The 25,200-nt window shown below is 48.4% G+C and overlaps 1 long non-coding RNA gene across 1 annotated transcript; it reads left to right on the top strand.

Moving 5' to 3' along the window:
• The first annotated feature begins 5,640 nt into the window (after window positions 1-5,640).
• Window positions 5,641-15,397, top strand: LOC142250605 (uncharacterized). The gene is made up of 5 exons (XR_012725234.1): window positions 5,641-5,735; window positions 6,008-6,071; window positions 6,177-6,272; window positions 6,367-6,441; window positions 15,310-15,397. It is a non-coding gene; the product is annotated as an uncharacterized LOC142250605 (long non-coding RNA).
• Window positions 15,398-25,200: the final 9,803 nt, after the last annotated feature.

The raw sequence follows: 25,200 nt of genomic DNA, 5'->3' as shown, positions 1-25,200 counted from the left end.
GCAGCCCGTGCCCGTACATATATTCCGGCAGCAGGCAGCCCGTACATATATACCGGCGGCAAGCAGCCCGTCCCCGCACACACGCGCGCACCGGCATCAGGCACCCCGTACGCATACACACATAATACTCACCCCACCGCCGCCGATATTGAAATTTGGCGCGCGCTGCGATGCGATGACTTCCGGTTTGTACTGCGCATGGCAGCCGAGGCAGTGCACGGCAGCCGAGGCAGCGCATGCGCAGTACAAACCTCTCCGAACACTTGTGGCTGAGCAGCGTCTAACATGAGGGGAGGGAGGAGGGGAGGGAGCGTAGTCTGACGTCGTCAGTGACGACGTCAGACTCGGCCGGCCCCTCTGCCTCGTCGGCGAGAAAGCTAATTAGAGTGGTGCCCGGAGAAGATGAGGGGAGGAGTGGGACCTGGGGGTGGAGTGGAGCCGGGGTAAAAGACTTGAGGGGGCGGAGTGGGGCTGGGAAAAGGCGTGAGAGGAGCGGACTTGAGCCTGTATACAGACGAGGAGGGGGCGGAGTGGAGCAGGGAAAAGGCGTGGAGGAGCGGACTCGAGCCTGTATACAGACGAGGAGGGGGCGGAGTGGAGCAGGGAAAAGGCGTGGAGGAGCGGACTTGAGCCTGTATACAGACGAGGAGGGGGCGGAGTGGAGATGCAGGGCACCCGGCTTCATAAAGAATACAGTGATTTCCCCGGATCTCCCCTCCCCCCTCCTCGCAGTGCCTGACATACTATGTACAGCAGACTGGCATTTAGATGGGAGGAGGGGGCGGAGTGGAGATGCGGGGCACAGAGCTTAATAAAGAATACAATGATTACCCCGGATCTCCCCTCCCACTCTTCACGTGCCTGACACTATATTACATACAGCAGTACCGGTTGTAATGACTTGATGACGGCCATAGGTCCAGCCCGTGCCCGTACATATATACCGGCGGCAGACAGCCCGTGCCCGTACATATATGCAGGCAGCAGGCAGCCCGTACATATATGCCAGCAGCAGGCAGCCCGTGCCCGTACATATATACCGGCGGCAGGCAGGCAGCCCGTACATATATTCCGGCAGCAGGCAGCCCGTGCCCGTACATATATGCCAGCAGCAGGCAGCCCGTGCCCGTATGGCAGCCGAGGCAGCGCATGCGCAGTACAATCCTCTCCGAACACTTGTGGCTGAGCAGCGTCTAACATGAGGGGAGGGAGCGTAGTCTGACGTCGTCAGTGACGACGTCAGACTCGGCCGGCCCCTCTGCCTCGTCGGCGAGAAAGCTAATTAGAGTGGTGCCCGGAGAAGATGAGGGGAGGAGTGGGACCTGGGGGTGGAGTGGAGCCGGGGTAAAAGACTTGAGGGGGCGGAGTGGGGCTGGGAAAAGGCGTGAGAGGAGCGGACTCGAGCCTGTATACAGACGAGGAGGGGGCGGAGTGGAGCAGGGAAAAGGCGTGAGAGGAGCGGACTCGAGCCTGTATACAGACGAGGAGGAGGCGGAGTGGAGCAGGGAAAAGGCGTGGAGGAGCGGACTCGAGCCTGTATACAGACGAGGAGGGGGCGGAGTGGAGATGCAGGGCACCCGACTTCATAAAGAATACAGTGATTTCCCCGGATCTCCCCTCCCCCCTCCTCGCAGTGCCTGACATACTATGTACAGCAGACTGGCATTTAGACGGGAGGAGGGGGCGGAGTGGAGATGCGAGCACAGAGCTTAATAAAGAATTCAGTGATTACCCCGGACCTCCCCTCCCCCACTCTTCACGTGCCTGACACTACATTACATACAGCAGTACCGGTTGTAATGACTTGATGACGGCCATAGGTCCTGCACACTGACGTCATCCACGTGACATCCGTGTGCACGGACCTGATCAATAACCGTACGTGCGGCTACGCTCCCGTGAGCGATACTGTTGCGCGGCGAAAAAACCGTACGTGCGGACGCGCTCCCGTTCACCGCAGCGCCTGATTTTAGAACTGTTAGGAGATTTACGGCGTGAAAACGAAATTTTTTTATTTTTTTTGGCGCACTTTTTTGGCGCTGGACTGACTGGCTAATCGACGCTTGCCCAGCATATTCCGTTAGCCCCTTCTAACGGAGCCAGTCGCTCCTGTGAGCAATACTGTTGCGCGGCGAAAAAAACGTACGTGCGGACGCGCTCCCGTTCACCGCAGCGCCTCCCGTGAGCGATACTGTTGCGCGGCGAAAAAAACGTACGTGCGGACGCGCTCCCGTTCACCGCAGCGCCTGATTTTAGAACTGCTAGGAGATTTACGGCGTGAAAACGAAATTTTTTTATTTTTTTTGGCGCTGGACTGACTGGCTAATCGACGCTTGCCCAGCATATTCCGTTAGCCCCTTCTAACGGAGCCAGTCGCTCCCGTGAGCGATACTGTCGCGCGGCGAAAAAAACGTACGTGAGGACGCGGTCCCGTTCACCGCAGCGCCTGATTTTAGCCCTGCGAGGAGATTTACGGCATCAAAAGGCGATTTTTTTTTTTTTTTTTGGCGCACGATTTTGGCGCCGGAAAGACTGGCTAATCGACGCCTGCCCGGCGTAGCCCGTTAGCCAAGTCAGGGGCGACGTGGAACGGCACTGCCATCTGCTGGTCGTGCGCAGCATGACAGCTTCCCGACTGGGTGGACGGCGTCGCCACCTGGCCATCGGTCGCGGAATGACAGCTGCAGATCTGGCTAATGGCTCTCAGAGGTCACCTTTTTCGGAAAATCGCGCATCGTCGCAGAGACGCGAGCGATGCGTCGTTTCGTCCGGCCGGTCGCGGCGGATACGGCGGTGGGGGCCCCGAGCGAGGCGGCGCGACGCGGCGGGCCGAAAACGCGCCGCGGCGAGGGCGAGCGGAAATTCGCGAAAGCGCCGACGCTGCCCCCGCGGGGATCCCCCCGGGAGGCGCCGACCCGAATTTGGCGCCCGCGGCGCGATTTTTTCCAGAATTCAGGGACAACCTGTTGAGAATGACCTTGGACTTAGATTTACATTTGAAACGAGCTTGGAGTGTCTGGATTTTCTTGATCTGAAAATATCTAAGGACACTGGAGGGAGACTAGCAACCAGTATTTATAGAAAACCTACGGCGACAAATAGCCTCCTCAGGTGGGAAAGTTACCATCCAGTACCCCTGAGGAAGGGCATCCCTAAGGGACAGTTCCTCCGATTGAGACGGAACTGTTCGTCCCTTTCGGATTTTGAGTCCCAGGCCTTAGACATGGGGGGTCGATTTCGACAGAGAGGTTATCCTCTACACATATTGGAACCAGCTTATAAACATGCAAGATCCACCCCAAGGAGGGATCTTCTCAAGCTGAATAAAAAACGTGAAGAGGATCAGATTACACGATTAATAGGAACCTATGATGATCAAAATCCCCGAATTATGGAGGTGCTGAGGCTTTACTGGCCTATTCTTAAGTCGGATCCAGACATAGGAAAATTTGTCTCACCGCATGTAAGTGTTACCTTCAGAAGGGGGAGATCAATTAGAGACCAGCTAACACATAGCCATTTCTCTGCCCCAGAGGGACAGAGGACATGGCTGGATCGTAAGCCCCAAGGGACATTTAGATGTGGAAAGTGCATCTACTGCCCACGAATTAACCAGAGTAAAGAGTTTAGGAACAACATGACAGGAAGAATTTTTAGGATCAAAGGTTTTGCAAACTGTAGGACCCCGGGGGTAGTATACCTTTGTACGTGCAGCTGCCCTCTGGGGTACGTGGGCAAAACCAAAAGGGAGCTACGTGTCAGAATTGGGGAACACCTGGGTGACATTGGTCATAAGAGGGATACGGCCATAGCCCGAAACGTCAATTCGTGCCACAATGGAGATACCGGCACCATATCATTCCAAGTGATTGAGGTGGTGAAAAAAACAATCCGGGGGGGCGATTGGAATAATAAAATCCTCCAAAGAGAGGCCAGGTGGACTTTCTTGCTAGATTCCGTTACCCCGGGCGGACTCAATGAGACCTTGAGTTTCGTCAGCTTCATCTAAATCAGCAATGAATATACAAAATATTTGGTCGCCTTTAGATACAGGTTAAGATAGGATATCTACACCCATGCCATATGTAAGGTCATTCATACCTGTTTTGTATTTAATAAACATCTCCATGCCCCCTATAACACATACAGTGATGCCCCTTCAGACAGAGAACATACACAGGTGTACTACTAGAGTCACTGTTTGCCCTGTATTTTCTGCAGATGTGGAGACATCTGGAGACAGATTCTTTTAAGACACATATATGATCGTGTATGGGGATCAATAGTAGTGATATTTAATCAATGTGTATGCTAACGAAACTATATGTAATAGGTAGCTGGTCCCTTCAATCAGATAGGGATACGCTTCTCCCAGCAGCTCTAGTGGATATGAATGGCTGCTGAACCTGCCATTATGGTTGGTGTTCATATCGAACTAGCGATATGTCACTTCTGTGAGTATTAGCAGCGACTTTGCCATTTATTTTTAGCAGATGTGGAGACATCTGGAAATAGATTTCTTTAAGAGGCATATATGATAGTGTATGGGGTTTAATAGTAGTGAAATCTAACCAATATACAAGCTAACGTAACTATATGTAGTCCATGTGAATTTCAGTGTTAGGTGGAGCTGTTAAGATATGAAACTGCACCTTGAAAATCTATTACAAGTTTTCACTATGTAGTGATTATCAGCGGCAACTATAGGTAGCTGGTCCCATCAATCAGACAGGGGTACGTCTTTTCCAGCAGCTCTAGTGGACATGAATGGCTGCTGGATCTGTCAGTATTCTTATGTCACTTCTGGGAGGATTAGCAGCAACTATAGGCTGCTGATCCTGTCAATCAAACTGGGATATGTCATTTCCAGTTCTAGCAGACATACCCACGATATAGAACCAGTGTTATGTCATTTCCGGGAGGATCAGCAGCGATCATAGGACGCTGGTCCTGTCAATCTGACCGGGATGTGTCACTTCCGGTTTCGGCAGATATATCCATGATAGGCTTATTTATGTGCCAATGCTTGGAAGACAGGATGTCCCGCCCCCACTTCCGGGCGTGGGCACTTTAAATGATCTAGTTTTCCAGTGAAGCACACAGCAAGCGGGGACACCACAGGTTACTTCATCTCCGGCCCAGATGGCATCATCCACACTCTCTGCGTAACTAGATGTGCTTCGGCGCTCGGGACATTTGTCCTTGCAGATCGAGTGTATCCCTGGTAGGTGTTTTTCTCTTTCTTTTAGGTCCACACAGGACACCTAGGGTCTGTACATGCCTATTTAGGCGACTAAAAAGTAGCACTAGCATTTTGAATGTTTTTATTCCCTTAGGATGTACTTACATTTTAAGGGATTTGAAGTGGAGATCCAGGGCCTCCAGCAAGGAAACATTACTGTAGAGGTAATGATGGACATAAGGATGATTCAGGTCCATATATTATTTTGTCTTATCTGAGGTCTGAGAGATATAATATGCTTCTTCCACAGGGCTTACTCTCTGGTATTTGAAATGGAATCTAGGGATTCTCTTTATGGAAACATTAGTATATAGGTAACCATGGGCCACAATATGACTTGATCATATATGCACCAGCTTTGTTTGAGCCATACTATATGTCTTCCTTTACAGGTAACTTGGACAGCTGAATATTTAACCTAGAGGGCTGACTGAGATCCTCTGCCCTAAACGGCACACAGTGCACCATCCATAAGCCTTGCATCAGACTATAGGTATTTTTTGCTGATGTTATATATGAATTCTGAGAGCCTATGACTCCCCCATATGAGGATTGACATATTGCCTCTGTCAACTGAGATAGCTTCCCTCCATCTACAGGGACTTATAAGTCGAGTTAAATACTCAGACTTATGAGGAACATAGTGATACATATGTTCTGAGTAGCTAGGACTTCCCTATACTAGACCAAGACACCACACTCCCTGAAAAACAGGAGTAGCAATATACCTGCTTATATGTATGCCTTTTTCTTCTAACTACATAGGTGTCTTCTACCCTGAATAGTAATATCTCTTCTCTGCTGAGACAAGAAAAGTGGACCACATAAGGTAGAAACATAATTTAGACTGACAATGGTTATCCCTTGTATGCCTTTTGGGAGGGATCACTGATAGGTGGGGACAAACGATTTATGTGATCTTGTTCCATTTTAGGAGGACACTATTAATCCTTTTTGGAGATTGTACCAAGACAGATCAAGCAAGCACTTTCTGCTGCAACCAGTGTATCAATCTTGGATGTTGTTCCAAGTAAGTCCCCTATATTAAGGAGACGTTTTGGAGATGAATATCGAACTTATCTATTTTAAAAGACACCTCTTGTCTGTTTTTTGTTTATTCACAGGTGTTGTTGGATATTTACCCCTGATGAACCCCCGACCATTCAATTAGGAGGGGGGGAAACGCGTCGGGAGAAGCTGTGGGTACCGGCCTTGGGGGACCCAGGAGCTCTTTCCTAACTGCTGTTTATACAGTATCTAGACTGAAATATAGAATCCAGTCTTGTTCAGGAACCAACATAATTTTTTTTGTATTTTTTACGTTGTCCTGGTCTTACACAATGCACCTGGTTTGGTGGTGGGTTTCAGACCAGTGAAGAACAGGGATAGCAAGGGACAGCCACCCGGAATGGGGGGTGTTCAAAACCTTATAATACCCTCCACAGTCAGGCAGGAGAAATTGAGGATCACCTAGCTCCTCTAAGATCATCTAGAGTTTATCTAACTATCATCCTTTTCCTGCACGCCTTTCCTGCTCTTCATTAGACCTCTCACTAATACACTGTCATGTGTTTTATATGTTATTTGACATTAGTGTCTTACATTGTTTTTATTGACTAATATTAAAGGATATTTTTTTTAGAGGTTTGCTTAGGTGGTTTCTTTTTTATCCTGATATGCTTCCAATGCTGCAAATGACTCACATTACCTTTTCCAAGGATCCCCTTATATCTCCCAAAAACAATAAAAGTTCATCCGCATACAGGGCCACTTTCTGTTCCAAACTACCATTGGGCTGAATGCAGGAATTCATCCACCTCCTGATGCACCTTAGCAGAATACAAGTCAGAGAAAAATGCCCCAGCACTTTCAAAATATCAGGATTTATCTTTGACTACTGCCCTTTCCACCGACTGTAGGCATGCAACGTATGCCGATTCTCTTTGTGCTGCAGCTATCCCAGACAATAAATGACCGGTCCACTCCCCGTTTTCAACAGACTGCACGGTTTGAAACATTTTCTTTCACTCCGCTGCCTGTAGAGTCAATTTGGTGATCATTTTTTGAGCCACCCTCATCCTATCCTATGCTGCCGCCGTTGGGTCCTATATCTGAACACACTCTGCCTTCCCGAATTCCTGGAACGCAAGCTGATCCTGCCTCTTTGCCTCCGATTTAATTCTAGATATTCCTTATATATATAGTCCCCTAAAATACGCCTTCATAGCTTCCCAAACCATGCCAATAGATACCGATCCTTCATTAAACCTAAGATATTCCCGCACACCCTCTCAAATACCGCCAACTTCTTACACCAACTGCAGACAAAAGGGATTTAATTTCCATAAGAGCCTACCCTGGTTCCGTTGTTCCCCCTGATCCAATTCTACACATAAAGGTGAGTGGTCTGACACCGTTCTAGGGAAGTATTTGGTTCCCACTAGCAATCATTGCATTGCTTCATTACCTAAGGCCAAATCTATACGTGAGAGGGATGAAAATGTAGCCGAATACCAGAAGTACTGATACACCTTTGGGTGGCGAGTCCTCCACAGGTCAATTAGTGCTGTTTCCTAAGTAAATTACCAAACGGCGTACAGTTTCCACCCACTTTTCGTGTCTCATGCCTCCCCTTATCCCAGTGAGAGTTTGGAATAATATTAAAGTCTCCAATTTGCACAAAGGGAATCCCCAGAAACTCTGTAATTATATTAGCAAGCTGTGAATAAATTTATTACAGTATGGCAGAGATATATAGGGATATCATTAATACAGGTCTAGCCCCCAGCCAACTTGACAAACATACATACCGACTGTCACAAACCACCGGGGGGTCACTCAGAAATCCCCCGCGCTGGCTACCAGTACGTCACAATCGGGGTGTAACAAGTGGGGGGTCACCCCTCCTTTATACCTCCCGACCGACAGACAGAGCACGTGATGCGCTCTCTAGCGCCCCTCTTATAGTCAGGCCAATTATGGAATTGCCCGACGATAAGCAAGGAGGCCGCTATACTACTTATGCCGATTATTGAAGGGTCCCCGGTGAAAGTAGGGTATATATTCCCCCGACCTCCGCGGGCGGAATATATAAAACCTCCCCGAATCTCACTGGCCTCCCCACAATAATCCTTGGCACAATTCGCTGCCACCAACCGATTTACGGTAACTATTAGCCGAACACACAGACGTGGGATTCAAGATCGAGATAACAGAACAGCCCAAGATTAATTATATAATTTAATCAGCCTAAAGCACACTAGAAACTACAATATATACAATAGGGAATCTACAGAATATACATATGTCAGAGTACAGTTACAGATAAAGCATGGTTTACAACAGGTATGCAATTCAATCAGTTACCTTGTGCGTCTGGCCACAGGGGGGCGCTGTAGACCAGGTTTCTAGGAACTCCCGCAGATGTTTCCTGCACGTGACCCCCAGCGAAAGAACACTGGAAAATGGCCGAAGTAGGGTTATCAACCTGGGCAAATCCAGGTCCCCTCCTACCTTCGTGACCTCAGAGGGAGCACTGCTCCACCCCTGGCTGGAGTTATGGACAAAATCCACAACATGGAATATGGCCATAACTTTGCCTGGGAGCGTCGTAGGCGGACGCCGACGCTCTCATTGTGACAGCTATGAATTTAGCTACAGAACGAGAGGTTTCATGACTTGTCTACTAGTTCCCCATTGGCTGATATCACGCCTGGGGTATTTCCCAAGCTCCCGCTCCCATAAAAAAGGTGTGCCAGCATCGTCCGCATGCGAAAACACCATTTTTATGGTTGCCGTATTTATCGGAAATATGGCTTGCGAGATATGAACCATTTTTTACTGGAGTCGTTCTGTCTGGCTAGTTCCAGAGCCTTATAATGAGATACAACTCTTGTTACAGGGTGACGGCAGGGAGTCATCCTGTGTCCTTTGTTCCCACATCACCTAATTTCCATATCACAGGAGATGGCCATGGGATGGGTTGCTAAACCAGTTGTGTGAAGGAAAGGGGGGGTGACACCAGGAGAGGGCTTCCTGACATAACTTGAATATCATGATTTACCGTCATATCTCCGGATTTACCTCACACCGACCGTCCTTATCTGTGATGACCTTCAGATATACGAACAGAGTGCCCGATCGAACTAGTATGCTAACCCCCTAAAGTAATCCGAATATGTGAAGTGGTACCCCACTCCGAGCCAATTTCTATTTAGTAGATGCAGTCTCTCTGGTACCTTATGTGTTTCCTGCAAACAAATCAGATCAGATTTTTCTGCCTGTAGAAATTGAAATACAGCCTGCCTTTTAATGCTAGAGCCAAGGCCCCTAACATTCCAGCTAATTAATTTTATGCGTCCTGCCATATTTGCAAGCCGAGAATACAAGCAGCCCCAGAACCTCTTTATGAATCAATGTTTCGGCAACCAAAAAAAACGTAATTTTGTTTGGAATTTTTTTCTCGCTACGCCATGTGCCGATCAGATTACTTGATTTTATGTTGATAGATCAGGCATTTCTGAACGTGGCGATACTAAATATGTGTGTATTTTTATAACTGTTTTATTTTCAATGGGACCAAAGGGCAATGATTTGAAATTTATTTATTTTTTCCATTTATTATTGATTTTGCTAGTCTGATCCATCCGCTCTTGTTAGCCACATGTCTGCTGATCAGATCAGCAGACATGTTGTTACGGGGGGACCGGCAGATTAGGACCAGGGGGTATATATCCTAATCGCCAGTCGGGGCCCACCGTGCTCCAGATGACAAAGGAGCTGCTGGCACTTGAGGGTTAGGCGGAGACTATAGAGCTGGATGGCTCGGAGATAACCCAGGAACTCTGGGAACCGGTCACGTGTGTTGGGACACGTCAGACCGGACGACAACCCGATTAGCGTTTTGGTGCACCTAGCGCTACACCAACCACGTGTGCAGGAAACACGTCAGGCTGCGTGGTAACCAGGTAGCGTTGACCGGAAGACCGCCACGAAAGCGCCCTGTCGGCCACGTGTGTAGGACACGTCAGGCCTTGCGGTCCTCCGATCAGCGTTTCTGGCCACCTCTCGACTGGCCACGTGTGTGTAGGACACGTCAGGCCAGATGGGTACACCAGTAGCGTTGACCGGGAAGCCGAGGAGGATAAGGAACACCCTGTTAACTCTACAGGGGTCCTGGGGTACGCTGTCCGTGCGCGTAGGGGGCACAACCGGACAGGTGGCGCAGCAGGTGCGTTATCCGTGTGCGTAGGGGGCACAATCGGACAGGTGGCTCAGCAGGTGCATTGTCCGTGTGCGTAGGGGGCACAATCGGACAGGTGGCGCAGCAGGTGGGTTGTCCGTGTGCGTAGGTGGCACAATCGGACAGGTGGCGCAGCAGGTGCGTTGTCCGTGTGCGTAGGGGGCACAATCGGACAGGAAGCACAGCAGCCGCAGCCCAGTTAACGCCACTGGGCTGCTATAGCAAGACTGGAACGGCAGGAGGGAAGCACGGCGCCTGACCCTGATGTGCCGAGCCACGAATCTTGGCGTGACAGGCACCGTTCGCCTAACCCTACCTACCGCTTCCCAACATAGGCTTATGCCGCAATGAGGCTCTAACATGGAGGTGTGCTCTGACTGAGCAAAAGTGAAGACTGCGCACTTCCATGTTGTCTCCAGCCACTTTTATAACCTGGGTCCGCCCCAAACCCAGGGTGGAACCACAAAGGTCCAATAGCAGAGTGCCATGTCATCAGTGACGTCACATGCGACCTATCCGGAACAGCCACGTCATTGATGACCTCATGGCAGCCACGCCCCAAACACTTCACCAGTCATCGTCTGACGACCAATACTGAGGTGCCAGATCATAGGGGCGGGCCTCTGCGAGCCAGTCCGGAGTTGCCACGTCATCAGGACACCTGACACCCTCTGCCCTATCAGGGCCTGCCACCTCATGGACATGCTCAGTGAGGTCCTTACCGGACCCCGCCTCTGGTGCACTAAGTGCCTGAGCATGCCCAGTAGCCTGAGCAACAGGCTCAGAAAGCAGACTATCAGTTTGAACATGCTCAGTAGGCACATCCCAGAACTTAGACACAGTACGAAGTCCAAGTACCTGTGCAAAGAGGCTGTTAGGGTTAATTGTGGGAGCATGCTCAGTAGCCTGAACTGAGGACTTAGTCTCAGACATAACACAATCAGGCTGAGCATGCTCACTAGGCAAAACACCGGGCTTAAACTCTGGCTGGGGTAAATCAGCGCACGCATGCGCACTAGCCGCCTCTCCACACTTAGACGTGGTGGAAGGAACAGCCAACTGGACGACCCGAGGCACGGCCAAGAACGGCAGCCGGCGCCTGGGCGCAACAGGAACCGTAGCAGGCTGCTTTCGGCTATGGCGGCGCCGGTTCGTAACAGTACCCCCCCCTCTAGCGGCCCTCCCACTTGAATGGTCTATAGTCGCCACAGATACCACTGAGCGACGGGCGGAAGATGGAGACATGCCGTGGGAGCTACAAGACTCGCTCCACCGCGTAATCACCCCAGACGACCAGTCGATATGTGGGGAATGTTGCTTCAACCAAGGAATACCCAGCAGAATATCATCTGCACCCTTAGGGAGAACCAGAAATGAAATGGTCTCCCTATGCCCAGATGACATGGCAAGGGTAATGAGCACTGTCCGCTGGTGAATTACCTTGGGCAACAAGGACCCATCCAATACACGGACTCTCACTGGCCTTGGCATTTGCACCAGTGGGATGGCATGCCGCCGGGTAAAAGAGGAGATGAAACTATCCCCAGCACCTGTGTCCACACTTGCCCTTGTGGACCATGTTGACCACTTAAAGGAAATGGACGCGGGAAACGTCACCCTAATGGATGACGCAGAGTCCAGTCTACCTTCAGCTATGGTCACCAATCGCAATCGCTTACCCTGACGCTTTGGGCAACGGTTGGCATAATGACCATACTGCCCACAAGCGAAACAGGAAATGCCCTTGCGACTCGAAGACCTAGCATCACCAACCCTAGCGATGTCCATAGGGACAGAGATGTCCTCTAAGGGAGGTGCAGTAGGAGAGACCACTACAGTGGCTGAACAACCCTCTGACCTGCGCTCCATCTGTCGTTCGGAGGTCCGCAGGTCAATGCGGGTAGCCAGAGTCATGAGGCCCTCAAGGGTAGTTGGTACCTCACGCGACGCTAATGCGTCCTTCACGTGCGAGGCTAATCTCCTCCAGAACAGTGGAATGAGAGTCCTCTCTGACCACCCCAGTTCTGCAGCAAGTGTCCTGAAACTCACAGCATATTGACTTGAGGAGGTACGCCCCTGCTCCAAAGTCAGTAGCTGTAGGGCCGAGTCGTGAGTGACCTGAGGCCCCAGGAACACTTGTCGCAAGGACTCCAAAAACTCCTTAGAGTCCTGTACTACGGGCTCATTCCTCTCCCAGAATGGTGTAGCCCACTCCAGTGCTCTATCAGAGAGCAAGGAGATGATAAACCCCACCTTCGACCTCTCTGTAGGAAACCGTGCAGCCAACAGCTCTAGATGGACTGAGCACTGGTTCACGAATCCCCTACATGCCTTGCTGTTCCCCGTAAACTTGTTGGGCAGCGAAAGGTGAGGGAGGGTTGGAGCAGGCTTGGTGACTGACACCATTGCAGCCGCTTGAGCCACCACATCATCCATATCAGCAGCAAGAGCAGACTTCTCCAGAGACCTCACTCTGGCATCAAGCTGCAGCATGAACTGACGTAGCTGCTCCATCTCCGCCATGCCAGCCAGACCCTGGTGCAGTCTTACTGTTACGGAAGGACCGGCAGATTGGGACCAGGGGGTATATATCCTAATCGTCATTCGGGGCCCACCGTGCTCCAGATGACAAAGGAGCTGCTGGCACCTGAGGGTTAGGCGGAGACTATAGAGCTGGATGGCTCTGAGATAACCAGGAACTCTGGGAACCGGTCACGTGTGTTGGGACACGTCAGACCGGACGACAACCCGATTAGCGTTTTGGTGCACCTAGCGCTACACCAACCACGTGTGCAGGAAACACGTCAGGCCGCGTGGTAACCAGGTAGCGTTGACCGGAAGACCGCCACGAAAGCGCCCTGTCGGCCACGTGTCTAGGACACGTCAGGCCGAGCGGTCCTCCGATTAGCGTTTCTGGCCACCTCTCGACTGGCCACGTGTGTGTAGGACACGTCAGTCCAGATGGGTACACCAGTAGCGTTGACCGGGAAGCCGAGGAGGATAAGGAACACCCTGTTAACTCCACAGGGGTCCTGGGGTACGCTGTCTGTGCGCGTAGGGGGCACAACCGGACAGGTGGCGCAGCAGGTGCGTTGTCCGTGTGCGTAGGATGCACAATCGGACAGGTGGCTCAGCAGGTGCGTTGTCCGTGTGCGTAGGTGGCACAATGGGACAGGTGGCGCAGCAGGTGCGTTGTCCGTGTGCGTAGGTGGCACAATCGGACAGGTGGCGCAGCAGGTGCGTTGTCCGTGTGCGTAGGGGGCACAATCGGACAGGAAGCACAGCAGCCGCAGCCCAGTTAACGCCACTGGGCTGCTATAGCAACACTGGAACGGCAGGAGGGAAGTACGGCGCCTGACCCTGATGTGCCGAGCCACGAATCTTGGCGTGACAGGCACCGTTCGTCTAACCCTACCTACCGCTTCCCAACATAGGCTTATGCCGCAATGAGGCTCAAACATGGAGGTGTGCTCTGACTGAGCAAAAGTGAAGACTGCGCACCTCCATGTTGTCTCCAGCCCCTTTTATAACCTGGGTCCGCCCCAAACCCAGGGTGGAACCACCAAGGTCCAATAGCAGAGTGCCATGTCATCAGTGACGTCACATGCGACCTATCCGGAACAGCCACGTCATTGATGACCTCATGGCAGCCACGCCCCAAACACTTCACCAGTCATCGTCTGACGACCAATACTGAGGTGCCAGATCATAGGGGCGGGCCTCTGCGAGCCAGTCCGGAGTTGCCACGTCATCAGGACACCTGACACCCTCTGCCCTATCAGGGCCTGCCACCTCACGGACATGCTCAGTGAGGTCCTTACCGGACCTAGCCTCTGGTGCACTAAGTGCCTGAGCATGCCCAGTAGCCTGAGCAACAGGCTCAGAAAGCAGACTATCAGTTTGAGCATGCTCAGTAGGCACATCCCAGAACTTAGACACAGCACGAAGTCCAAGTACCTGTGCAAAGAGGCTGTTAGGGTTAATTGTGGGAGCATGCTCAGTAGCCTGAACTGAGGACTTAGTCTCAGACATAACACAATCAGGCTGAGCATGCTCACTAGGCAAAACACCGGGCTTAAACTCTGGCTGGGGTAAATCAGCGCACACATGCGCACTAGCCGCCTCTCCACACTTAGACGTGGTGGAAGGAACAGCCAACTGGACGACCCGAGGCACGGCCAAGAACGCCAGCCGGCGCCTGGGCGCAACAGGAACCGCAGCAGGCTGCTTGCGGCTATGGCGGCGCCGGTTCGTAACACATGTGGAGGGATTACCGCGGGCTCCCACATAGGACAGACACGGCCAAGGACGTACCAGTACATCCTTGGTCGTGAAGGGGTTAATACTTTTTAGAGAATCCTTTGCAGGTAATGACTGCCTGAAGAGTGGAATGCGATGTTTAATCGAATACTACTCACTCCGATTTTCATGCCGTGTGTCTTAGGCCTTAACCTCTTAATGACTGAGCCCATTTTGCAATTTTCAAGCTTTGAATTTTTACACCTTTAAACCAGAGATTTATATCAAACAAAATGGTTAATAAATAACATTTCCCATTTGTCTACTTTACATCAGCACCATTGTTGAAAAATTTTTTTTTTTTTTAGATGTTAGATGGGTTAAATGATTATCAGTAATTTCTCTTTTTTGCAACAAAATTTACAAAAGCATATTTTTATGGCTCTCATCACCTTTGAAGTGACTTAAGTCACATTTAGTGTTGGAATGTTTAAACCGTCTAACATTTTAGAAATGATGCTGTTGCAAAGTAGATACAGTATGTAGTAAATATTACCTAATTTTTTTTTTTCGTGTCATTAATCAGGAGCCGTGCTTTCTTCAATATTGATAATTTTATACTTCGTCGGAGTGATCGCCTTCGCTTGAAGGAAAGGGTAGAGTACAACTACGATGTGATATATCATAGGGAAATGGCCAGGCTTCGTAAAGGTAAGATGTGTTTTGTACATGTTTGTACATATGTTAGTCTGTACCTATTATTAGATTTTGTTATACATTCTAACTCTAGATGGGGTTGTAGTTTTGGCCATAATTTTGAGTTTGAAGGGGAATCTTGTAATGCCACTTAAGTATGTGTCTGTATACGCCATCAGACATTATAACTTGATGGAATGTATAGGGTCAGGGCTCCTTCTGAAGAATATATTAAATTGTACCTTTTAGTATTGTGTTTTCTTAAAGGGAACCTGTCAGGTACAATATGCACCCAGAAGCATGAATCAGAAATCACCGTACTGCCGATCATGTGCACTAGACCTCTCTGAAGCCAAGACAAAAACACACAACTTCATAATGCGCATGACCAGAAGTGCTGGGCATTCAGATCCATGATTACTGACCCTTAGCCGGCGTTCTGAGGCGGTGCAACGCACACAGGTACACTCGTCACTGACGATGGGCCATAGGTATGGAATAGCATGTTAGTATGCCCCTGTGGGCATGCTAACATGCTAAGAGGTTGGAATGAGCACAGGAAATAGCACCCTTGTGACTAGTCCCTGCGTTCATTAGCATATTTTCATAAAGGGTCTTTAGAAATGCTTTTTCTTATGATCTCTTATGTATGTTACTAGATATATGAAATTTTAGGAAAGGATTAGCAATATTCACCCAGAACTGCTCATGGTTCTGAGTGCATATTGCACCTGACAGATTTCCTTTAACCCCTTCACAACCGCAGGACAAGATGGTACGTCTTATTTTAACGTGACTTAACGACCAAGGGATCTACCATTACGTCCTAACAATCGCGGGGCATATTGGGCTGTGATCGAGGCCAGTGACTTGGCTTATCCGACAGCAGTCACTACTCCCGCAGCCACAGATAGTGCCTGTGCCGTCCCCGGCTGTTTAACTTCCTAATTGCTGCAATCAATACCGATAGCGAAACTTAGAAGATTAGGAGAGGGATCACTCTCCCCCTTAATCGGGACCCCCGTCATGTAATCGCTAGTGCCTGATCGTTGTCATGGTCACACGAGGCCGTAATGACGACTTATGGGACACCTGACTACTGGGAGCCTGTGTGACCATGCCTGCAGCATGATCAGACACCCTCTCTCAGCGCAACGCTAACAGCTGCGATGTCCTGCAGCGATCGAGCATTGCAAAACATTGCAGCTGTGACCAGAGCACTGTGGGGTGCTGTCCCATAAAGGGGGGCAGGGTAAGAAAACACTGCACTCCATCCGCTGTGCAGGATAACTCGTTTATTCAAAGGTGCAGGGTAAAAGGCTGGGCACAACCTGTGAGCCGACTCCTACACGAGGACGACAGCTGTTTCACCTATTAATTAGGCTTCCACAAGTCAACATGTGAAGCCGAGACAACACGCCTTATGTATGAGTGCCCACAGGCTGCGTCACAAAAGCACATAAAAACAACGGGGAATGTACATACACACAAAAACAGGTGGTTGAGCAAAACACTCGAATACAGATACAAAATAAACTCATACATCACAATAGGACAAGGAGTAGAGCCGTGAAGTATTCATAAAAAATTCATAAAAAGTACCGTCAGATCAACACGGTCATTTAAACCCAAAGCGCCTTGTGCCCCATAGTTAATTATTAGTTTGGCCTCTGTTTGTAATAAGAGTTTGTGCAAGTCACCCCCTTTAGGGGGAGGGTGACTTTCTTGAGGCCAGCAAAGCGCAAGATGTTTGGGTTACTCTCATGTTGATCGCGCACATGAGTGATCAGCCTAGGGGAGCCTTTACCAGATGCAACGGAGTTGTAGTGTTCCCTGAATCTTATATACAAACATCTTATGGTTTTTCCTATGTAGAACCTAACACACACACAGAGGACTACATAGACAACGAACTTGGTTTTACAAGAAATAAACTGGTGAACCTTATGCATGTGTGAACTAACCTGCAGGGAACAGCCGGTAAGATGTAGGTTACAGAACCTACAGTTCCCACACCGGTAGTTTCCCGGTGGGCAGCATCTATCAAGCCACGTAGAGGGGCTAGTGAGTGTGATGTTATGCTTTTACACCGTTTTTACATTTTTCAGATGCAGTTAAAAATAAACGTCAGTGGCCGGACAGCCCGAGGACGGGCTGTATTCTACCAAGGGAGAGTGTGACGCCTTGGCAAAACCAGGTTGTCACAGAGACTGCACAAATCTTCCAGGTGCAGGACTCTATCCTCCTTGGCATACCAACACAAACCCACACCCAGGTACACAAAGCCTAGTCACCGCCCATGACAATAGGGACACACCAGTGGGCGGGGCTAAGTGGATGGTGATGCCCACCTAGGGGTTTTGGGAGGGAACAAAAAAGTCTAAGTAAGGAGTTGAGTACTGACGGAGGAAGTGAGAGGACTGTGAAGTGACAGGGTAGTCCAGGGGTTGGAGCCTCTGGACTACCAGACTACTGACTAGATGGCAGTCGGCAGATAGGGCCACAGGTGACGGAGATCCGGTCGCGGGAGACCTTAATAGGACCGGGGCAGGGTTGCAGCCTGCCAGTGCCGACAGCGGGAATCCGGTCCGGAGGCCGTGCACAGTCGAGGTGCCTGGACCCTAGGGCGAGGACTGCTTCAAGCCCCTTGTTAATTAGCCAGCAGGGGACAAGATTCCACGTCTTGTCCCACCAGCAAGCCCAGAGAGCGAGACGGAAGCCCAACGAGGGGGATAGGGCTCCGCAATTGCCTGCTAAGATCCCACGGGTCAGTTCTCACGGACCACAGCACCTAAACACAGAATCACCATGAGTGGACTTCCCCGTTTCAAATGGAGAATTCAAACTAAGGACACAAACACTAAGTGCAGGAGGAAGGGACCCCTGTTTGTTGTACCAAAATGTGGGACCCAAATACACCCGCCGGAGGTCACCGGTCACTGGCAATTTGTTTTACCACTTGGTCTTTGTGTGAATTCCTTTAGAACTATGAGTACACCAATACCACCCGGTCCAACCCTGCAGGATACGCTCCGCAGCATCCTTTCCCGTACACCTGGGTTCTGGGACAACACCTCCCCTACCTGTGGAGGGGATTCCATCCTGCTGCCCCGCTCCATCAGCCCCGAGCGCCCCATATCAAGGCAGCGGCGATGCCATCAGCCATCACCGCAACCCATGGGTGGCATCACTGACAAACTCTTCCCCTGTAAATACCCCCGCTTTTTATTGTTGTGGGCGGCAGGCTGCTACGCGAGCCCTGGATCCGGCTGCCACTCGAGCCACAGCCACGATCCCGGATCCAAGCGCCTTGGGTACCCTTCCCTGCCGTGGTCAGTCACCCCTGCTCGCGACATAAGAAGTTACCTCACACAAACATCCCATACCCCCACACTCCTCGGTCGACAGTCTCACCTAATTGTACCTCCCGATTGCTTGTCAGGCACCTGTAGCTACACCAGCTTTTGTACTTTCGTTTTCAGCACAACCCCCTCTCAACTGACTGGCAAGTCTACGGGGAAAAGGCCCAGGAGTGGGGCACTGGATTTATCAGCCAGTCTCATTGAGCAACCTAAAAATGGGCAACCTGCAAACAGGTAAGTGATCCATCACTGACTCCGCGATCATTACATAAGCGTATTGTTACTCCCGCCGCCCCCCCAGTGGACATATCTTCAATGCCAGACATACATATATGCTACAAAGACTTTTCCGCTAACAGATTCAGTCTCTCTCTTTATTTTTTTTTTGTAATCAGATACGTTTTTATTGCATTTTAAACATTTACATTACAAACATAGAAAAACCCTGTGCAAGGAGTTACCTCACACAAACATCCCATCCCCCACCCTTCCCGGTTGACAATCTCACCTATTTGTACCTCCCAACTCTCCTTTCCTTCATAAAGAACCATTCTTCTTCTATATCAGCGTCCATTGGCTCTCCCATAGATCTTATAGCCCAAACAGCCTGTCTTTCAGTAGTTCAAATTATGTTATTCCTGGAAAGTCCAGCCACTTTCCTTTCAAATTGTGCTCTTCTACTTTTCTTAAGATAAATATTTTTCTCCATAAGAATAATGAAATTAACTTTCTGAACAGATTCCTTACTAGTTGGTGCCTTTTCAGACAGCCAATAAGAGGCATTAAGATTCTTGGCCACAAATAGCAAGCGCGCAACTGCTAATTTCTCATGTTCTTCAATCCCCACTTCAACCACGTAGCCCAGCACACACACCAAAGGATTCCTGGATAGCACCACCTGTGTACAAATTGGATAAAGTTTAATACTATGATCCAGAACCCCTGTAGGCATGGGCACTCCCACAGAATGTGTGCAATCCTTGCTTCTTCTACTGTGCACTTAGGGCATTTGGAGTCCGCCCTCACTCCCGCTTTATACATACACACAGGAGTCTTGTAGACGCTATATAAAACATATATCTGTGAGAGTCTCTTCATCTCACTCAGAGATACTTTGGTAACAATGAATAATGAAATTCAATTTGTCCACTCCAATCTCTCCCAGATCCTCCCCCCACTTCGCAAAGGCCCCAATTGGGTGCCTAACAATAAACATGGCCAGGAGCCCCTCACATATCATTGATATACAGCCTGCAGTACACCTGTGTTCCTAATCCTAATATATCCTGATATGCTTCCAAAGCTGGAAATGACTCAAATTACCTTTTCCAAGGATCCCCTTGTATCTCCCAAAAACAAAAAAAGGTCGTCCGCATACAGGGCCACTTTCTGTTCCAAACTCCCATTGGGCTGAATTTAGGAATTCATCCACCTCCTGATGCACCTTAGCAGAATACAGGTCAGAGAAAAATGCCCCAGCACTTTCAAAATATCAGGATTTATCTTTGACTACTGCCCTTTCCACCGACTGTAGGCATGCAATGTATGCCGATTCTCTTTGTGCTGCAGCTATCCCAGACAATAAATGACCGGCCCACTCCCTGTTTTCAACGGACTGCACGGTTGGAAACATTTTCTTTCACTCCGCTGCCTGTAGAGTCAATTTGGTGATCATTTTTTGAGCCGCCCTCATCCTATCCTATGCTGCCGCCGTTGGGTCCTATATCTGAACACACTCCGCCTTCCCGAATTCCTGGAATGCAAGTTGATCCTGCCTCTTTGCCTCCGATTTAATTCTAGAGATACCTTATATATATAGTCCCCTAAAATACGCCTTCATAGCTTCCAAAACCATGCCAATAGATGCTGATCCTTCATTAAACCTAAGATATTCCTGCAAACCCTCTCAAATACCGCCGTCTTACACCAACTGCAGATAAAAGGGATTTAATTTCCATAAGAGCCTACCCTGGTTCCGTTGTTCCCACAGATCCAATTCTACACATAAAGGTGAGTGGTCTGACATCGTTCTAGGGAAGAATTTGGTTCCCACTAGCAATCATTGCATTGCTTCATTACCTAAGGCCAAATCTATATGTGAGAGGTATGAAAATGTAACCAAATACCAGAAGTACTGATACACCTCTGGGTGGCGAGTCCTCCACAGGTCAATTAGTGCTGTTTCCGTAAGCAAATTACCAAACGGCATACAGCTTCCACCCACTTTTCGTGTCTCATGCCTCCCCTTATCCCAGTGAGAGTTTGGAATAATATTAAAGTCTCCAATTTGCACAAAGGGAACCCCCGGAAACTCCGTAATTATATTAGCAAGCTTTGAATAAATTTATTACAGTATGGCAGAGATTTATATAGGGATATCATTAATACAGGTCTAGCCCCCAGCCTACTTGACAAACATACATACCGACCGTCCTTATCTGTGATGACCTTCAGATATACGAACAGAATGCCCGATCGAACTAGTATGCTAACCCCCTAAAGTAATCCGAATATGTGAAGTGGTACCCCACTCCGAGCCAATTTCTATTTAGTAGATGCAGTCTCTCTGGTACCTTATGTGTTTCCTGCAAACAAATCAGATCAGATTTTTCTGCCCGTAGAAATTGAAATACAGCCTGCCTTTTACTGCTAGAGCCAAGGCCCCTAACATTCCAGCTAATTAATTTTATGCGTCCTGCCATATTTGCAAGCCGAGAATACAAGCAGACCCAGAACCTCTTTATGAATCAATGTTTCGGCAACCAAAAAAACGTAATTTTGTTGTTTGGAATTTTTTTTTCGCTACGCCATGTGCTGGTCAGAATAATTGATTTTATATGTTGATAGATCAGGCATTTCTTAACGTGGCAATACTAAATATGTGTGTATTTTTAGAACTGTATTATTTTCAATGGGACCAAAGGGCAATGATTTGAAATTTTTAATTTTTTTTTTTCCATTTATTATTGATTTTGCTAGTCTGATCCATCCGCTCTTGTTAGCCGCATGTCTGCTGATCAGATCAGCAGACATGTGGAGGGATTACCGCGGGCTCCCACATAAGACACACACGGCCAAGGACGTACCAGTACATCCTTGGTCGTGAAGGGGTTAATACTTTGTAGAGAATCCTTTGCAGGTAATGACTGCCTGAAGAGTGGAATGCGATGTTTTATCGAATTCTACTCACTCCGATTTTCATGCCGTGTGTCTTAGGCCTTAACCTCTCACTGCCCCCCGAGGAAGCTGGTCTGCGAAACGCGTCGGGGCTTCCCCCACCATCACCTGGACCACTGACACGACATCCATATTGACAACATATATGGGTAAGCACTGCTCTAGTAATGTATAAGGTTTTATGGTTCCCTTACTATGTGTGCCCTGCTGGGCTCTTTCTTGCATATTGATTGGTTGGGACACCATTATATAGTAAAACTGGAGCCAATACTTTCTAACACAATAGGATGTTGTTGAGGTCCTAGTATGGGATTTTCCCGTTCCCTTTCCAAACATTGTCTGTATTTTATATGTATTTTTACATGACAGTGCCCCTATTTTGTGTTTTCTAATAAATAACTTATGATTAATATTGACGCATCTGTCTTTGAGTATGCAAGGCCTCATGAAACTCAGTTTTCTTCTCTTCTTTACTCTTAATGACTGAGCCAATTTTGCAATTTTCAAGCTTTGAATTTTTACACCTTTAAACCAGAAATTTATATCACACAAAATGGTTAATAAATAACATTTCCCATTTGTCTACTTTACATCAGCACCATTGTTGAAAAAATCTTGTATTATTTTTTTTTTGTTAGATGTTAGAAGGGTTAAATGGTTATCAGTAATTTCTCTTTTTTGCAACAAAATTTACAAAAGAATGTTTTTTGGGCCCTCATCACCTTTGAAGTGATTTAAGTCACATTTAGTGTTAGAAGGTTTAAACATTCTTCTAACATTTTAGAAATGATGCTGTTGCAAAGTGGATACAGTATGTAGTAAATATTACCTAATTATTTTTTTTTTCGAGTCATTAATCAGGAGCCGTACTTTCTTCAATATTGATAATTTTACACTTCGTCGGAGTGATCGCCTTCGCTTGAAGGAAAGGGTAGAATACAACTATGATGTGATATATCGTAGGGAAATGGCCAGGCTTCGTAAAGGTAAGATGTGTTTTGTACATGTTTGTACATATGTTAGTCTGTACCTATTATTAGATTTTGTTATACATTCTAACTCTAGGTGGGGTTGTAGTTTTGGCCATAATTTTGAGTTTGAAGGGGAATCTTGTAATGCCACTTAGGTATGTGTCTGTATACGCCATCAGACATTATAACTTGATGGAATGTATAGGGTCAGGGCTCCTTCTGAAGAATATATTAAATTGTACCTTTTAGTATTGTGTTTTCTTAAAGGGAACCTGTCAGGTACAATATGCACCCAGAAGCATGAATCAGAAATCACTGTAGATCTGATCATGCGCACTAGATCTCTCTGAAGCCAAGACAAAAACACACAACTTCATAATGCGCGTGATCAGAAGTGCTGGGCATTCAGATAAATGCGTACTGACCCTAAGCCGGTGTTCTGAGGCGGTGCAACGCACACAGGTACACTCGTCACTGCCGATGGGCCATAGGTATGGAATAGCATGTTAGTATGCCCCTGTGGGCATGCTAACATGCTAAGAGGTTGGAATGAGCACAGGAAATAGCGCCCTTGTGACTAGTCCCTGAGTTCATTAGCATATTGTCATAAAGGGTGTTTAGAAATGCTTTTTCTTATGATCTCTTATGTATGTTACAAGATATATGAAATTTTAGGCAAGGATTAGCAATATTTACCCAGAACTGCTCATGGTTCTGAGTGCATATTGCACCTGACAGATTTCCTTTAACCCCTTCACAACCGCAGGACAAGACGGTATGTCTTATTTTAACGTGACTTAATGACCAAGGGATCTACCAATATGTCCTAACAACCGCGGGGCACAAGGGGCTGTGATCGAGGCCAGTGACTTGGCTTATCCGACAGCAGAGTCACTACTCCCGCAGCCACAGAAAGTGCCTGTGCCGTCCCCGGCTGTTTAATTTCATAATTCCTACATTCCTACAGTTCCAGAGAGACAAAAATGATTTTGATAACAGGATGGCTTTTAAATGGAGACATAAAGGTAACCCAAGAGGTCCCAATCCAACCAGACCCCATAGACAGACCGTAGAAAACCCCTCCCTGGCACACCATAGTGGGTCCAGTGATTTTTTTTATCCACCAGCAGCGACCCCGACGCAGGGTCAGAAGAGGGGGCCGCAAGAGGCAAGCCCGCAAGAAGGAAAGCGGGCCATGCCAACCGGACGTTATCCTTCCGACACTCGAAGTACAGATTCTACATACCGACAGTGATCCCATGAGCATGAACCATCCCCAGGTAAGAGATTCCTTGCAAATTATTAACTTGTCTTCCTATTTTCTATCCGCACTGGAAACTTCAGTGTTGGATAGAGGTCTCACCTTCTCACCCACTCATGGGTGTGACAAGTTTGTGCTTATCAAGGATCTCTACCTGTTTTGTCGGAACCTCATTTTTTAGGTTATGTACAGGAGGCCGCAACTCATGGATGAACTGGAACACGATGAACGACAAACTGGTAAGGAGCGATTTCACCAAGCTCACCTCCAGTACCCCTAGGGCTCCAAATCTGTCGGCCTCAGAGAATAGGGCCATTCGTCAGCTTCAGAATAATAACAGTTTCCTTATTAAGGAAGCAGACAAAGGGGGTAATGTAGTTCTCTGGCCCACACATATGTACTTAGAAGAAGCTCACAGACAACTTAACAATATGTCATTTTACATCAAGTTGCCTTCTGATCCTACTATGGTTTTTTTGTCGAAGCTCCACCATTTCCTGTCATCTGCCCATCGTTTGGGCATAATCACAGACAAGGAAAAACAGTACATGTGGGTCAGTGACCCCATTACCCCCACGTTCTATATGCTGCCAAAGGTCCATAAGTCCACAACTAGACCCCCCGGCCGACCTATTGTGGCCAGTATAAGGAGTTTGTGCGAAAAGGCCAGCACTTATGTTGACTTCTTTTTACAATCACTGGTCAACAAGCTCCCTTCGTTCATCCAGGACACCACCCACATGGTTTAAGTGTGTCAAGGGATTTCTTTACCTCCAGGTGCCCTTTTGGTCACCTGTGACGTAAAATCCCTATACACCAATATCCGGCACACGGATGGCATGTGGGCCGTTACTTACTTTCTGGATCTACAGATACAATCGGACCGCATGCATGATTCATTTTTGGTGGATCTCCTGGATTTCATACTGTGCCACAATTATTTTCTCTTCGACCGCACCTATTATAGACAGGTCTCCGGAGTGGGAATGGGTGCACGTTGTGCACCTTCA

Source organism: Anomaloglossus baeobatrachus, chromosome 9 (assembly GCF_048569485.1).
Source record: "Anomaloglossus baeobatrachus isolate aAnoBae1 chromosome 9, aAnoBae1.hap1, whole genome shotgun sequence".
Lineage (NCBI taxonomy): Eukaryota > Metazoa > Chordata > Amphibia > Anura > Aromobatidae > Anomaloglossus > Anomaloglossus baeobatrachus.
The sequence above is the reverse complement of the archived record's forward strand: the minus strand, read 5'-3'. Positions and strand labels throughout refer to the sequence as shown.